Source organism: Strix uralensis, chromosome 12 (genome assembly GCF_047716275.1).
Source record: "Strix uralensis isolate ZFMK-TIS-50842 chromosome 12, bStrUra1, whole genome shotgun sequence".
Taxonomy (NCBI): domain Eukaryota; kingdom Metazoa; phylum Chordata; class Aves; order Strigiformes; family Strigidae; genus Strix; species Strix uralensis.
The window spans coordinates 1,511,436-1,524,694 of NC_133983.1; positions in this window are offsets into that span (position 1 = coordinate 1,511,436).

Sequence of the window (13,259 nt, forward strand, 5' to 3'; positions counted from 1 at the left end):
ACAACTGTCCCGTGTCAACTGAGGAGAAAGGCAAGGATGTGCAGTATAAAATTACAAGGGTAAGTATTTAGTCATGTGCATGAGGTGTCCCAGCCAAATTGGGGCACATCAAATGTTTTACACACATAGATATTTATACTTCTTATATCCTTCAGGCATTTAGGTACAACACAACTTGACTAATCACTAGTTAACACACACACCACCAATTACTAATCATAGTAAAACTTTGCAAAGCAACTGTATTTCTCCATCATCATCATCATCCATCAGCAGTCTTGCTGCTTAACTATTGATCCAGATGTCCCTGGAGTTGGTTCTGCTATAGTTACTTATCTGTGATGCCAGATGCTTGGAGGGCTTCAAACATGTGTTAGAGGGGCTAGGATGATGGTGATGGTTGTCCAAGGATATCCTTTATCCTTCATGGACAGCTCAGTAAGAGAAGGAAAATGCTCAGATGAGAGCAAGGTGGGGTTTCAGGGTGGATGTTGCAGGGCTTCATGGTTTCCTTGTCCATATCCAGGGGCCTGGGAGGTGTCGTCCCATAGTCCTGCCCTTGGCATAGCATGTCTCCACCTCATGCTGCCCCAAGAAGAGCCCTGAGGAATGAGTGAGGGACAGGATCTTCCCTCCCAGGGAAGGGATCATCCTGTGTGCAGTTCTGGGTGCCCCAATATAAGAAGGACATCAGACTATCAGAGTGTGTCCAGAGGAGGGTGACCAATACAGTAAAAGGTCTCAAGGGCAAGACTTAGGAGGAGCAGCTGAGGTCACTTGACTTGTTCAGCTTGGAGAAGGCTGAGGGGTGACCTCATTGCTGAGGGGTGACATTATCACTGAGGGGTGGCCTCATCACAGTCTACAGCTTCCTCCAGGGGGGCAGCGGAGGGGGAGGTGCTGACCTCCTCTCTCTGGTGACCAGCTGTAGGACACAAGGAAATGGGATGAAGCTGTGTCAGGGGAAGTTCAGACTGGACATTAGGAAAAGGTTCTTCACTGAGAGGACGGTCAGTCATTGGAACAGGCTCCCCAGGGAAGTGGTCACGGCACCAGGCCTGTCAGAGTTCAAGGAGTGTCTGGACAACGCTCTTAGTCATATGGTTTAGTTTTAGGTAGTACTGCGAGGAGCAGGGAGTTGGACTTGGTGATACTTATGGGTCCCTTCCAATTGAGATATTCTATGATTCTACAGTTCTGTGACCCAGGTTTACTCATCATCAGAGCCACTTTTACATTGTCTTTGCCTACCTGTCATCACTGCCTCCAGTTTTCTGCTCTAACCAACCCCTGTGGAGGCTTTGTCAGTGATGGCCCTCAGTGGGACCCATGAACGTTCTCTGAAACTTCAGAGTTCACATCTGACTTTGACTTCTTGAGAGGTTTCTTCAACTTCCTCTCAGTATTTGGGGTTCTTGGACTCAGCAAATGCCTTGGGCTGGTCCTCTGTTGTGGAGCTGGGCCGGGCTCCTGGGACAGAGGAAGCTCATGGCAAGTGGGCAGTGCTGCAGAGAGACAGCTCTGCCCAGGAGCAGCTCCTCTGCAAAGTGCTGAGGACACTGGATTTTTCAGGAGGACCCTCACAGTTTCCCTGGTGTAGAGGAGGAAGTCAACATATTCCAGAGCAGGGATTCTCTGCTGCACCTTCAGAGGGACAGGGCATCACAGCTGCCTTCTCCCGGGGACAGCTGCAGGGGGTGCAGCCGGCGGTGCAGCCAGGGGTGCCCAGGGCTGTCCTTCAGAGCAGGGTCCCTGCACCCCCGGGGCTGTGTGCTGGGGCAGGGACTCCGCTGCCTGCCAGGGTCAGCACTCAGCCTGCCCGGGGAGCTCCCCACGGCACTGGGGGCAGAAGCTGTGGGGGGAAGGAGAGACCCCTGGCAGGGCAGGGTCTTTCTGCTGTCGAGAGGGTGCTGTGTGGGTCAGGGCTGCTCACAGCCCCAGATCACCCCCAGCACATTCCATGGGGACTTTTGAAGAAGGACACGAGGGCAGCATTTACCTGAAGCGGAAGGAGCCTGTGCCTTGATTTTTCTCCTCTTGGCTGGCTGGGTGATCAGTGGGAGATTTATTTCTCTGCTCTGGAGAAGGCACAGAGACCCCAGTTCTCACTAGGACTTGTCTGAGATGCTCCTGAGCCCCTGCACACACAGGTGCCCCCGGGCAGTGCCCTGCTGTCAGGAGGGGTCTGCAGGGCAGAGCTGAGCACACAGCGGGTAGGATGGGGGCTGTGAGCACAGGCAGGCAGCACACCTGGGGACAGAGAAACAGCTCCTGGCAGGGGCAGCTCCAGGCAGCAGAGACATGGGCAGGGAGGGGGAGCGAACTGCTTCCAGAAATGCCGTGGGAGTGGGGATTCAGGCACCTCCCTGCCATCCCCTGCAGTAGAGATGCCTTCCCTGGAGAAACCCCCAGTCTCCTCCCCCACCCAGGAGAGCATCTGCCCTTAAGGACATGGACATTCAGTCACCTTCTCAGTAGTCTCACCCCTGAATAGGAGAAATTACCAAACACCTGACTCTTGGTCCCTGTCTTGCCTCCATCAGCAGCAGCACTGTGGCATTTCTTCCTTTCCCCCCACCCCGGCTGTCCCTTCTGCCCTTGTTCTGATCTTTGGATTTGTTGGGGTGACAGGGTGGTTTCAGCTGCAGTTCAGAGACCAATCCATGCACATGTGTCCATGGGAGTAAAATGTCCAAATCCCCTCCTAACTTTTGCAGTTCTGGGAGATGCAAATGAGCCAAATCATGGGGTTTCTCATCTCACAAATTCTCTAATTCATTAGTCACAACTGATAACTTTAAACACACAACTTATAACCCATGACCCTAGGAGCAAAAATAGTTGTCTAGCTGACAGAGTGCTCATCCTTCCTCATCCATCCCCTGTATCATACCAGGAAGCACAAAAACCTCAGCAGTCCAGCTGCTGTTGGATCCACTTCAAAAGCTTTTGGGGTAAGCTGACATTTTTATACCTCCCAGCTTCGAAATTTGGTCTATACCATTTGCAAGAGTTAGCAGATTCTGATGAAACTGCCAGACATGATATACAAGGATGATGGCTGCAGGAGACCGCAAGCTGCAGGTGATAACGGCTGTAGAAGGACCTTCTGGCCACCTGTCCTGTCTACGTGGTGCTCTCACTTTGAGCCAACAGCGCTGCTCCCAGCATACATCAGCTGTGTTAGACAAAATCTGAGCAGGACTTGAATGAACAGTCACAAAGTGCTTTCCTTCCCTGCAGTCTCCATTTTATGTTTGTGACACCGAAAATGAAAATGTTGACAAAGGAGGAGGGGGAGTGAGACATGCCTAGGCAAAGCTTTGCAGCACTGAGGCAGTATGCAGGGCTGGGGGGTTGAGACAGAAAGCCCCAACCTGTATCTGGGGGGGTCTCCATGGGAAGATGACAGAACTGGGGGTCTGCAGAGAGACCTGGCATTTCAGATGAGCTGTTTCTCGGAGTTGTGTCTCCTCCCTCCCTCCGCCCCTGGCACCCCAGGGGCTGAGCAGTGCCCTCCCTCCCCTGCTGTCGCAGGGTGTTTTAGCTGCACTGTGACTTTTTTACCGTCTCGCTGTAGGAGGCTTCACTGCTGAGCTGCTCTAGCACAGGCTCCCTGGGTAAGTGGGACTTTTCATTGTTAAGAATACTGAGCTCTGTTACTCCCTTTTTTCCTTCCTCCCTGTGCGTATGGGGGGTGGGTTGTTGCCCCAGGTTTGTTACCAATAAATCCTGGCAGTGGCACCTTTCTCAGCTGTGTGGAGAGCCCCAGCAGAGCTGCCAGCATGTGATGTTTGAGTAGTTGTTGTTAATGTCTCTGTCTGTAGTAATGATTCTTACCTTATTCTTCACTGCATCCCATCTGCTGCACAGTGCAGCGTCCAGAGGTGAGCAGGCATGTCCTGAACCACAGCAAGCCAGCAAACCCAACTGTTGGAGGCTCCTCCAACAGTGAACTTCACAGACCCAACAAAACAAGGATGCTGCAGGCTCAGAGATGGACTTGCACATCTTGGAATATGTGGTCTGCTCTCCAGCAGCCACCCATTTTCAGGGCTCTGGGGGTAGTTATATAAGTATCTTTTTCTTAAAATATCCTGAGCTAAAGTGCCCTTTGCTCGTGGTTGTGTGCATGCCCTCACCTATGAACATAAGTTGGTGCTGTCTGCTCGCTAGCCTGGGGTGTCAGCACATGTCTGCGGATGAGGCATCAAGGAGCAGTACAGCCATGACTTAGCTTCTAGGGAGAGACATCTGTCCTCCTCAGCCTTGCTACTGGGCACCATGCTCCCTCAGGAACTGGCAAGCGGGGTGGGGGACATGCTTGGGGTGCTGCAAGCTGCCCCCTCCCCAAGGTTTCAAAGGACGAGCACCCTGCAGAGCTGGTCAGGGTTGGGTTTCCATGCTGCTCCTCTCCAGAATTAGGGAACAGCAGGAAGGGGTGTCCCGGCTTTCATGGTCACCCTGTGACACAGGCAGACCTGCCTGCTCATTTCAGCCTGCGGTGTCACTGGCAGCCGGTGAAGCAGTGATTTTTAGGCATCTGAGCAGCAGGATGCCTCAGGCATCCCCCTCGTGGTGTGGAATTGGCAGAGGACATTGCAGTGGCAGGACAGGGTGCAAACCCTTTACATGTTCCTCGACATGCAAGTCCCAGGATGGCTCATTCAAGGAGTGTTGGTTGGACTGTTCGTGCTCCCAGAGAAGGGGGTGTCTGTGACAGTCTGAGCCTGGTGCAGCACAGAGGACATTAGCAAGCTGCAAGAAGGTCCAGGGACTGTGTAATACTGGACATCTTCCAGCACCAAGATGTCAAACACATCTCTTGGGACACTACTCTACAAATCCTGTGTCATTCAGTGTCTCACACTGAGCTTTGATGCTGTGGTGGTTTGACCTTGGCTAAATGCCAGGTACCCACCAAGTCGCTCTATCACTTCCCCCCCCCTTCCCCTTTTTTTTCTCAACAGGGCAAAGAGGGGAAAGAAAATAAGATAGGAAAAAAAACTCCGACCCTTGTGGGTAAAACAAAAGCCGTTTTAATATAAGCAAAGCGAAGCAAAGGTCCGCGCGCGGAAGCAAAAGAAAAGAAAACAGATTTATTCTCTACTTCCCATGAAGAGGCGATGTCGGGCCTTCTCAGGAGGCAGGGCTCCAATACACGTAGTGGTTGCCCCGGAGGACCAAGGGTGACACACACACACACACACACACACACACACCCCCTTCCTCCTTTTTCCCAGCTTTATCCTCAAGCAGACATCAGATGGTCTGGAATATCCCTTTGGTCAGTTGGGGTCAGCTGTCCTGGCTGTGTCCCCTCTCAAGATCTTGCCCACCCCGTCCCACTGTGGGGGGGGAAATGTCGGAAAGAGCCTTGGTGCTGTGTAAGCACTACTCAGCAGTAGCCACAACACCAGTGTGCTATCAACACCCTGCCAGCTCCCAACATAAAACACAGCACCATGAGGGCTGCTACAGGGGAAAACCAATTCCGGCTCAGCCAGACCCAGTACAGAGGTATAGGTGGATATTGACACCTTGGCGTGAAGTCTCTGCTTTAATTTAAGGCAATAGATGTCTGTCTTTAGCAAGGTTGTTTTGTTCTTTGTGGGAGAGCCAAGACTGTGTCCATATCTGTGGGTGCACTGTGGAAAGCAGCACTCTGACCTCTCCTTACCCCTTGTTTGCTCTATGGAGCAGACGGAGCTTTGTTACTCCATAGTAGGGCAGTTCTGCTCAGCCATTGCGTGGGGAGAAGCTGTGCTGTTACCCAGGGGATATACTCATTGAACAGCTCACAGCTTACCCGGGTTTCCTGTACTAACAGCAGAGAAAGACCAGGAGGGTGGAGAGAAGGAACCTCCAAAGAAAAAAGGCAAGGAAGTGCACGTGCTGAGTTTTAAGTTTGGACAGACCCTATGTGAGCATGACAAGTCAGAAACTTCTTTCCTTTGGCACTTGGCAGGGGTTGGACCTGTACTTCTCTCTGGGTCCCAGCACCCATTTTCCTGGGCGCTCTCTACATGCCTTGTGAACAGCTCAAGACTGCAGTGCTGGAGCTGGGTGACACTGTGCTGAGTGACAGTGTGGTGCAGGTGAGCGTTGCACTGGGCAGGAGAAAGGCTGTTGCAGGAAGTTGCTTCCTGACTTTGCTGCATTGCAATTTGGGACCGTGAGTAAACTCATGTACGGCAGAGCTCCGTGTTTCCGTGCCCTTCCTTTCTTGTACAGGAGAGGAATGCAGTCAGGGAGCTGTTTGTGTCACTTGGACTTCTCCCTGGGTGGCATGTGCTGGGTGCTGGTCCAGGCAGCTCTGTTCCACTGACGTGCATTTCTCCTGTAGAACCTGATCGAGCTGCTGCCACAGCCACACGCAAAGCTTGCAGAAACGCAGGCTGTGTACAATGATCTGGCAGAGTGTGAGTAGTTTGGTGTTATAGTAAGTGACTTCTGCTCTAGGCAAAGAGAGATCACATCAGCATCTACCTCTAACTGAAAAATTGCATTTTTCACTGGTTTGTTCCTTGTCCGATGTCTCACGCCCGCTTTATGCTCCTTGCAGTGTCTCTGCATTTGCTTTGCCTGGTGTCGCACAAAAGGTGATAAGGCAGGCTAACATGCACACAGATTTATTCTCAGGGTCTGTAACTAATGGCAGGCATCAACTATAGCAGTGAGAAAGTTCTCTTTGGCAGGCCAGGTAGGGGGAATAAAAGGAAAAAGAGAGAAAAGGGGAAAATCTCCCCAGTTGGGAAGATTTTCTTCCCATTCCCTTCTGAGACCATGGACTGTCTGAGCCTCTGAGTTTGAAAGGAGCACCAGTCTGCTCTGGGTTTCTCCTGGGTGCTGTTTGGCTTCTTCCCTGGATATCTACTCCTGTAGGACTTGCCAGAAAAAACCATGTGCTCATGGCTTCTGCCTTTAACTTGAGGAGGAAGGGAGAGGGAGCAGTGTGTTCTCAGTTAGTGGTCCTGTCAACTCCTGCCTGCTGCTCTGGGTGAGGCCCAGGCACTACAGCGTTGGGGTGCTTGAAACCTTAAGAAGTCAGAGCTCCTTTAAGAGGTGGGGGCAGATGGAAACAGTTAAAACACACAAACCCTCCCATTCCTGCATGGAGTTAGACTGGGGGGGGCGGGGGGTGTGAAGAAGTCAGTGTTCACTCCCTGCTTTCTTCCTTCTCCAAGCAGAGGGGAGGCTTTCTCCCAGGATCTGAGTGATTCAACAGCGTTTGAAAATGGAGCAAAAACCTGCAGCTTCTGCACCTCTGAATCCAAAAGCACAGGGGAGCAACTTACGGGACAGCTCAGGGTTTCACATGAGGCAGAGTCAACAAGTACCTCTGACTGAGCAGTCCTGCATTCAGCTTCAGATGCAGAGGCCCATGTGTTTATTGTGTGCCCAGGTTCTCACACCAAAGGATGCTAAGCCCTGGCAACAGGCATGTGGGAATGGGTAACTTCTGCGGCTGTTAGAGCTTCCCCTCGAAGGATGGTGCCTGTTCTCTCCCAGACCACTTCCCATGTGATTAGTAGTAACTCTTTAATATCCCCAGAAGGCTAGAGTCCCATTTGGCCGCTACCCAGAGAGCCCTGCGTGTGATACCAGATTAAACTCAGCACTGCTTTTCCTACCCACACCAGGAACACATCTGTTGAGCTCTGCCATAAGCGGTGTCACCTTAAATCATCTGCACAGCACCTCCATAACTTCCTACTAGCCTTTTCCTGAAGTCTCTTCCTATTGCAGGCAGTGGTGGATGCATGGAGAGAAGATCTAACTTCTCAAATCAGCTAAAGTATAAAGGATATTTAGAAGTCCTTGAGTACTCTAAAGCTGGAGAGAAGCAAATTAAGCACAGAGGTGCGGCAATATCCCAGCATCCTTCTTCTCTCTTCTATTCCCATTGTCTGGCTTGGGCTGAGTTCAGACTGAAGTCCTCAATGGGTCCCTGCCTTGCCTCATCCTCAGAGACCCTTCACAGCCACCTAGACCCTCCACTTGGGCTTCTCAGAAGCAGATGGATAAGTATAGAGGAAAATAGGAAGCACAGGCTGTAATGGATGCCAATGGACTGCTGCTGTTGCTCAGCCTTCCCCAAAAACTTTACAAGACCCCCACAGGTGAATTTGGACTGATTTGACCTGAGAGGAACATCTCTGCCAGCCTTAGGTGCCAAAGTCACAGTGTTTTGTTTTGGGTGCCACCAGCCTCTGCCCTAGGTCAGCAGAGTGGTGGGTGGGCTTGCTGGCGGGTGGCACCCAGTGCAGGCAGCACAGGCGGACACTCTCAGATGTGTAACAGGATTTTATAACTTTGCGTTTCATCAGGAACTGTTGTGGAAAGTGAGATTTGCAGCGTGCTCATGCATTGCTTCAGCACCTTGCCAATGGCCAGTGCTGGTGGAGGGAGGGCACGTGGAAATCTTCCCTCTCTCACTGCTCCCCACACTGGCACAGGGTAGCAAAGAGACCCAGGAGGCTCCTCTTAAAGGCATGTCATGAGTTAATTTGTGCCCAGAGCCAGCTGCATTAAAGAGCTCACAACCTCAGCCTCTCTTCCTAGAGTGGGAATGTGCTGCTTTGTTTAGGAATAGATCTTTATTGGCCTTTAAAAATCTGCTCCTGTGCTGTTGGAGCACAAGGCTGTGCCTTGGAGGGATCCAGGGGGGCCTCCATCCTCTGCCCAGGAGTTCTGGCCCTCACATTTTCAAGCTGTGGAGACTCCCACACAGACAAGAGGGAATAGAAGGTGAGGACCAGTACAGGCCTCCAAGGTTCCCAGTTGCAGTGAAGGTGCTGTACCAGTGCTGCCTTCCCAGCACATCTCATCCTACCTGATGGCTGAAATTCTGTGGCTCAGATATCTGCTCTGGGCTTGTCTGGCTGGGCACCACCAAGAGAGTGGAAGGGAGGCTAAAGGGCAGTAGATGTCATTAGTGTCACAGGTCAAACCATATCTTGGACCCAAAGCTGATCATAACACCTAATGCTTTATAAACTTACATTTTTTTATACTGTTACTTGACCAGATCAACTCTATATGTGTAAACAGATCTGCTTGTTTAGTCTTCTCTGTAAGGTCATCCTAATTGCTGTACCACCAATGCAGTTCAGTGGCATGGATTTACACGGGATTATTTAAGAACAGCCCCAGTGAAGTGAAGGCATTGACCATATCAGCAATCGTAAGCATTGAAAAAGTAAAGATATGGATTATTTGGAAAAGTAAGTACATGTTGGTGGCAAGGGGTACTTGTGCTCTAAATAGCGGCAGGAGGGCCTATGGAATTTTCCCTCAAGACTGTGTGCGGGGAGAAGTTGGACCTTACTATGTACCACTACCTCTGGTCCTGGAAACCACACCGCACTCTACCCTAAACCCTACCACTATGACTACACAAGACCTCTGAAACACAAAAAACCCTCCTCCACCAAAGGAACCTTATCTACCATACCCGCTGTGGGTGGGGACGTGCAGGACTGGTACAAAGAAACTTTGTGTAAGGGGAAAAACTGATTACTCAATTAGGGGTTGAAAGGGCAAACACATAAATTTATATAATTGGGATAGAATGATAACTCAGTCCATAAATGGAGATTTCCAGTCTCACTGGTTCCAAGGTAACCTTCATTCTGGAGTAGGCATTAATAACACTTCCAAGGTATTGAAATCAGCTGAACATTTACATACAAGGTAAGCAGCCATCACTATCCCAGGATGATGTTGCCTTCTAGATGGTTTAGATGATTTAGATTGGACATAAGAAAGACATTTTTCACTATGATGGTGGTGAGACACTAGAACAGATTTCTCAGAGAAGTTGTGGGTGCCCCATCACTGGAAATGTTCCAAGTCAGGTTGGATGGGGGCTTTGAGCAACCTGATGTAATGAAAGATGTTCCTGTATAGGGCAGGGGGCAGGGTATGAACTAGATGATCTTTAAACATCCCTTCCAAACCAAACAATTTATGATAAAACATAAACATAGACAGCCAAGTCCCCTTCCTCCTCTTTGGATGGTAGAGACAGGAGGTCGCTAGTGCAGGCACACACTCACCACATTCACAAGCACGTACACACACATTCATGGACCCTCGAGTACCTGCACGTCCACCTGGCACCTCTCCCTGAATTCTGGCCCCCTTACCTGCCCCACAGGTCCCCTACTCACAGGCTGGTCCAGCTTGATGCTTGCTGCAAATACACACGCCCCTCCCCAGTGCTTCTGGGCATACCACCACGGATCCCCCCCACCTGCCTGATACTTCAGCCTGGTCCCAGTGCTCCCCTGCTCACCAGCTGGCCCAGCTTAAAGTTTGCTGGTGAATGCACACGCATACCCAGTGCCCATCAGGACCAAGGAAGATGCAGGCACTCATCCCACTCAGCCAGTGGCACCAGGCACAGGAGCTGTGACCCACGGTCCCACTCCCCCTGCTAGCACTGAGCCCCTCCCTTGCCTCATTCACGTCTGTCCCCCCCAGTAGCTGGTTTGGGGACACACACCATTCCTGCCCCAGTGGCTGGAAGACAAAGACCCCCACTCGCTCCAGCAGCTGAGGCTGAGATCCCCTGGCTCCAGTAGCTGACACCACAGGCCAGGGGCACCCACACCCCAAGTCTAACTCCAGTAGCTGGCACCAGTTTTCACTGACTCACACACAGGTCTCACCACTAGCACACACGCACACAGAGGATGGAGACTGACAATATGCAGAGATAGTTAAGAAAAGATGTAATAAGAAGATATAAGGTGATAAGACAGACTGCAGTTATCAGGTGCAGGGCTCAGCCAGACAAGTGAACTGACCATGTTTTACACACAACAGGCCCTGTACACCCCTCTTCTGTCTACCCTCCCCCTCAGCTCCCCTTCCCCTGTGTGGCCCTTCACTGATTGCTGTGGTTCCATTAACTCCCTCATCCCTCCCAGACTGGTGTCCCAGGTCTTTGATCAGTTGTCAAGCCCTGGTTGGTCTTCCAAGAAGTGGCACCTGTAATTGCTTGATGGCTGTTGTGGTTTAACCACGTTTTTACAAAGCAAAATAAGGAATTTATTCACTACTCCCCATCAGTACAAAGATGTTCAGCCCTCTCCAGGGCACTTTAGAGAAGCACCTCAGCACGTTGAGTTCCTGGAGAGGGTTTGGAGGATTTCACCACCTTGTAGGTTCCTTGTAGGCACTTCCTTGCTTACAGCCACAGTCAAGTTATTTCAGGGGCAGCTAGAAGCAGACAGCGAAGCCACCCGGAGGCTGAATGAGCTGCCCTTCATTGCAGCTGCCTTCACATGAGGTGTCCAGCCTCAGCTTGTCACCTGTGCTCCCCCCCACCAACGGCAATGAACAGGAGCTCCCCTTGGCAGTGCAGCCTCCTGTGTCCCAGAGCCCCAGCATCCTGGTCAGCAAAGATTCCACCCATGCAGTCAGTCTACAGCCTCAGGGGGCTCCTGCAGGAGGAAAGGGAGAGTCTAGAAGAAGGAGCGATGAGAGTGAAGGAAAAGGTAAGAGACAGAACAACTAACACTTGACTTGGAAGTATGGATCTTTGCAGAAATCCTGCTAGAACCAGCACTTTATAAATGATGGAGAAGGTGTCTATAGATGATCTATTCTGCATCGTACTTGTTCCTGAAAAAGATGATTCAGAACAATTCAAACCTACCATGAGCAGTCAGTTGAAAAACCATCCCAAGGGAATATAAGATGAGGTGCAACCTGTGTGGTTGACATACCCTCCATCAGCAATCATCCCCAGCACGTCTCTGGGGACCCTGGCAGAGCTGCTGATGATGATGATGGCTGGACCCTGTGCCCATCACACGGAGCCCAGCCACGGGACTTGTCCCAGCAGCAGGACAGGGAGGGCGGGGGGAGGCAGGCGACAGGCTCACATGGGGGGGCTCCAGGGTGGTACCAGGGGAACAGAACTCCCAGGGGGTCAGGGTAAAGCAGGGAATAGGGATACCCTGGGCATACAGCACCCATGAGGGAGCTGGGTGGGGACGTGGGGTGGCCCCATTGTGGAGGAGCATCAAGGGAAGGGGCCAGGGGCAGGAGGGAAATTCAATGTTCCACTTTCCCGAGGAGAGGGATAGGAAAGGCGGGGAGGGGATCAGGGCTGGCTGGGACTGATGGTAGGGTATGAGGGCTCCTGATTCCTCCTGTCCCCAAGCGTGTGGGAGCTAGGGCCGTGTCCTTGGGGAGCTGATGGTCAAGCAGGGAGATGTGTGTTATCAGGGTCCCTGGGACAGCTGGGGAAAGGGTGACCCATCCAGCACAGCTGATGGTCATGTGTACCCATGGCTGGGAACTGTCAGAAGTCTGTCTGCATGGCAGCCTGGCAGAGGTCTGGGAGATCCGCGCAGCAGGAGTTCCCCTCCATCAGCCTCAGGGATGCTGCAGTCCTGCCCTGGCATGACCCAGCTTCACACCAGTAGGAAAAAGAGGGAGGATGTCCCACCTGAGCCCCCTCCCTTTTCAGGCCCGGTGGCACATGGCAGCTCAGGTGTCAGCACTGTTACTGAAGGTGACAGGAGGCTCAGGGCACCACCCCTGGATCCAACCCCCACTGCCATGCACCCTCAGAGCCCTCCATCCTGCCAGCATCTAAGTGCGAAGGTGCTAATTAACACAAAACCCTCATTAATAACATCCTAGCCCCCCCCACCTCAGAGGGAGGCATCGCTGTCCCTCCAGCATTCCAAGCGCAGCTGTGGCCTCCCCATATCCTGCAGCAGCGGGTTCTTGCTCCTCTATGGTCTTTGGGTCCTCACGTGGCCACTCCCCTCACAGCAGCTCAGCTATCCCAGCTGCAGCTCCCTGACACCACAACAATGGTCTCCAGTCCTAGAGCCAGGCAGGAGACACCCGATCCCAGCCCCACCAGGACTATTCCAGTCCCCCTCACACACAACCAGATGAGGCTCACCCAGGCCAGGAAGAGGGGTGGGCAGCACAGAGCGGGCCCCAAATAGACATACCTGCCAGAGAAGATCCCAAGACCAGAGGAGGGAGAGCCTAATGCTGGAAAGAGGGAAAGAGAGAGAGGGGCAGGAGGGAGGCCCCCAAAACCAAAGCAGAAGGAGAGAGGAGCCAGCAAGAGAGAAGCCTGAAGGCTGGAGCAGGACAGATGAAGAACCAAAGGCAGGGAGACCAGCAGACCCCTCCAGCCAAACCAGCCAGGAGAGGCTCCCAAGCTGCTGGCTCACATCTCAGTGGGCTCAGCCCTGGCAGTTTGCATTCTCTCCCCACAT